We start from the raw sequence: 4,862 nt of genomic DNA on the forward strand, positions 1-4,862 counted from the left end.
GATGCGGTCTGAGGAGTGCAACACTTGTGAAACCCAGTGTACCCAATGAGTCATTGACTCTCCTTCCCCCTGGACGCATGCAGCTAAGTCCACTATCGACATAGGCTGTTTACAGGTATCCTTGAAATTGTTGATAAACCGGGCTCGTAATTGGGCCCATGAACTGATAGAATTAGCGGACAAGCTTTTTAACCAAGTACGGGTCGTTCCTTCAAGCATCATGGTGAAGTATTTCGCACACGTCGTGTCATCCACATCAAGCATCTCCATGGCCATCTCATAGCTCTCTACCCATGTCTCTGGTGGTTGATCCGCCGTATAATTTGGTACCTTGAGTGGGCCTTTGAAATCCTTGGGCAAACGCACGTTGCGTAAAGCAGGGACGAGGCAAGGCACCCCCAAAGAACTAGAAGTAACACCAAGTTCGATCGAAATGGTTGGACGAACCGGCGTGAGCTGCCGAGCCTGATGCTGTGCGGCTAACTCGGCCTCCCTACGCGCTCGGGCCCAGTTCACCACTTCCTGAGCGTCATCAGCACCACCCGTCGGGTTGTTGCCACGGGGTGCTCCACGTCGTTCATTACTTGACACTGCTGGTTCATCCATATGTCTGCTATAGCTCCGGCTTGGACGGGGGGTCGAGTGGATTCGGTCGCGGCTGTACGAGTACGCCTCCTGTTGGGCCAAAGCTGTCCTCAGATGTTCCTTCACCCGTCGCGTCTCTACTGCTTGCGGCGGGTCACCTTCAACTGGAATGGCCTCCAGTCGTGCAGCAGCGGCAACAAGGTTGTCCATTGGGTTGGAGTAGTGACCCGGAGGTGTTAAAGCATCCCGAGGTATAACGGTGTTTTGACGAGGCGGGTCCATCTGACGGGGCTGAACCGGTGCACCGGTCCCAGGGGCTTCTGCCCGGTTCCCCTCCAGCGGATTACCGGCCCTTGGTCCTGGAGTGTTGAAAAGGTCTCTGGCCTCGAAAACCGGAGGTAAGCAGGACCGGTGCTTCCTCCTCATGACTTCATGCAACGCGCTCTGATCCAACATAAGCCTGTAGGCCTGCGCGTCTAAAGCGGCCCGCTCTGCGGCCATCCTGGTGTCCTCAGCCGCCAGATCCGCTTTGGCCTGGGTGATTTGTTCCTTTACCTTTGCAATCTCCGTGTTGTGAGCATCCTGATCTGGCGGATTAACTTCTGCCATAAGCACAGCCAACACATCAAATAGTTCTGATAGAACCTGAGCCGGTGGGCGCACAGGGCCTCCCACCCCGGCAACCGTTACCGCTGCTGAACCGGAGATCGTTGCCGTGGCTGTCGAAGAGTGAAGCGCTGCTTGTGTTCTGGTCATGAATATTCCAACCCGGTTAGGCAGATCAGAGGGGTCCGGAATACTGTCGCCATCGGAACAGCTCTCAATCTGGCCATCTTGTAGCTGATAAAGAGATTCGGTTTCTCCGGTCGAAGATTCGTCACCGGAACGAACGGCAGTCGCCCGGCAAACCTCCGATCCATCCTCATAACTCCCTTCATGGATCATTCCCACGAAGGCACGCTTCATGGCCGGTTTAACCCGGGCGGATCACGTACGCCGAGCCGTCTCGACGAGGTCGGTGCAGATGTCCGGCTCAGGGCCCGGTTCACCGATCTTGCCAATGAAAATGTGAATGCTACCAAAGGGGACCCGGTACCCATACTCAATTGAGCCGGCCTCGGGGCCCCAGCCTGCGTCGTCGATGTAGAGTTTTCCGCGACGACTCTTAGTCATCTGGCCTACAGCGTAGCCCTTGAGTCCTTCAAAGCGGCCCTCCAAGAACCGGAAACCATCGTGCGATAGCCCCACGGTGGGCGCCAACTGTCGTGGTTTTGTCACGGCAGATGTCCTAGAGAAAGGACTTAGTCGTGGAGCCATCGCTACGGGTTAGCTTGAAGGGGTTAAAGGGGACACAAGGATGCAAGAGAGTTTATACTAGTTCGGCCCCTTCAACGAAGGTAAAAGCCTACGTCTAGTTGTGATGGAATTGATGGGTGTTTCGATGACTAGGGAGCAAATAAGCTTCGCCTATGTCTCGAGTTGTTGTCTGTCTTTGAACCGCCGCCGGGTCGTCCCCTTATATACATGGGGACGCCCGTCGGTTTACAGAGTCCTGATACCGGCTCATAGATGCGTCCGGTTCGGTCTCCACTATTCCTAACTTATAACACAAGTTACATACCGACGCCGATTTATAGCTATAGGCCTTAAACTGAGTATGGGCCTTTAGCCCTCATCTGCCCTCATGGGCTTTTATCACACTCAACTACTGATGAAGTTAACCCGGCTTGTCCTGGCCGGTTTACGCCCAGTAGTAATATCCCCAACAGGTTTGCAACCCCAAGGGAAAGTGATACGTTGTTAAGGAAATGTAAAACCAAGGTTGGGCCTTGCTGGAGGAGTTTTATTCAAAGCGAACTATCAAGGGGGTCCCACAACCCCAACCGCGTAAGGAACACAAAATCCAGGAACATAACACCGGTATGACGGAAACTAAGGCGGCAAGAGTGAAACAAAACACCGAGCAAAAGGCCAAGCCTTCCACCCTTTTCCAAGTATATAGATGCATTAATTAAAATAAGAAATAATATGATATCCCAACATATCCATGTTCCAACATGGAACAACCTGCAAGGCACCTGCAAATAGCAATGCTATAAGAGGGGCTGAGCAAAATTGGTAACTTAGTGAAACAACGGTTTGCTAGGAAGGTGGGTTAGAGGATTTACATGACAATATGGGCGGCATGATAAACAAGTGATATGTAGCACAACATAGCGATAGAACGAACAATTAGCAAGCAAAGATAGAAGTGATATCGAGGGTAATGGTCATCTTGCCTGCAAAGTTCTTAGAGTTGTTGAAAGCTTGATCCTCGTTAACGTACTCAACAGGTTCCTCGTTCATGAACTCGTCTCCCGGCTCTACCCAAAGCAAGAACACAAGAAATGAAATAACAATCAATCACGGAGCAATGCACAAGCAACATGATGCAAGACACGACATGATCTGCAAGATATTATGTGCAATGCATATGGGTACTCCAGAAGGGATAGGATGATCAAGGCATCAACTTGGAAAACCAAGTATGCCACTGGAAAGATGAGGTGATTTCGGTCGAAATCGATATAAGGATCACCGGAACGGATGCACGGTTTGCAAATGACAAGCAAAACAGGAATGATGCAAACATGCGATTAACAGCATCATAGCACTTAGAATGCAACAAGAAACTATGCTACAACACTTCAACATAGCAACAAAGCATATGAAATCAAAGTACACATGAAGCTCTACAAATCATGAACACTGAGCTCCTGCTAGAACTCACTAGAACAAGCTTAAAATAGCATGTCAAAGATGCAAATGATATCAGCTTCATAGACTTAGAGAAAATACTAAACATGTCAAAACAGCATCAGGTAGCAATGTTTAGAGCTAGCAAACAACAAGCTACATGAACATATCATGGCAAACAAAGGCATGGCATGCTATTACTAAAGGCATAGAACAAAACTCCCTTACTAAAATTTACCCAAAGATGCATATAAAATGATGTGGCATCCATGCAAACATCGCAAGTTATATGAACAGTTTCAGACTTAGAAGAAAAACAGAGCATGGTAGGAACAGATTCATGATAGCAACTTTGCAAGCTCATGCCACTCACCACAAAGCATTTCATGGAATCACAAGGTAACTAACAGTAAGTAGGCATATTCATGAAGCTAAACATGGCAAAAGAAAGTTCATAGGATACATGTATCACTAGCAAAACACATGGTAAAACTGAACCTCATGTTAACAATCTGCCAGGAACAATATTTAGCAAATGTAGAGCATGGAAATGACATGCTACACAACTCCATAATTACAACCAGAGGCATTAATGGATAGAGAAAAACCACATATTCAAAACACTCTTACTGAACTACCTCAAAATGTGCATGAATCTACTGATAGCAACAAGTTTACATAGCATCAAAATGTAACAGGAAAAGGACTTAGCCAAAACTAGCAAAATCACTAAGTGTCTGAAATCATCAACATCACATAGCCTACTTTGCATGCTTGTGATAGTCACCACATAGCTCCTAAAAATACAAGACTTGCACCCTTGTAAAGATGGCATGATGGTGTATACATCATGCTTATAGGATGCACACAAAATGCAATGAAAATGACAAATCATCAAGTTATGTTAAATTACAGCAGACAACATCATATAACACTTTTGCAACGAAGGTTAGGGCATCAATATTGACAGTAACATGAATGCAAATGACACTAACTTTAAGATCATCACGAGACGAACATTTTGATATATCATGCACGTAAAACGGAGTTATGAGCATGGAGATATGGCATGATGAACAAGTGCACATATTATGAGAATTCTGGGGACTTAGTAGAAAATTAGACCTCGAGAAACTGGACGAGGAGGTCCCGGGACAAGACGGATCCGGGACGACGGGGTACCGCGGGCCGTTTGGTACGACGAGCCAGTGGATCTCATCCACCCCGGCTCCGGCGATGACAGAGCGACTCTGGCGAGGCGCAGCATGGCCGGAGGAGGCCGGAGAGGGCGCAGGACGGCCGGGCGGGCGCGGATCCGGTCGGCCCTGACCCGGATCCAGCCGGAGGAGGCACCGACGACGACGAGGAAGCCGGGCGCAGTGGTGGCGAGCTCCGTGGCACGACGGCGCAGCGCGATGCGGGGCGGCGGCGTGGGCAAGGGGTGGCGGCGCACGACAGTGGCGGGAGCGGACGGCGGTGAGCGAGGGAGGCGAACGGCCGGGGCAGCGAGCACGCAGGTGGCGGCAGTCGGAACGCAGCGC

The sequence above is a fragment of the Triticum dicoccoides genome, chromosome 2A, assembly GCF_002162155.2.
Source record: "Triticum dicoccoides isolate Atlit2015 ecotype Zavitan chromosome 2A, WEW_v2.0, whole genome shotgun sequence".
Classification (NCBI taxonomy): domain Eukaryota; kingdom Viridiplantae; phylum Streptophyta; class Magnoliopsida; order Poales; family Poaceae; genus Triticum; species Triticum dicoccoides.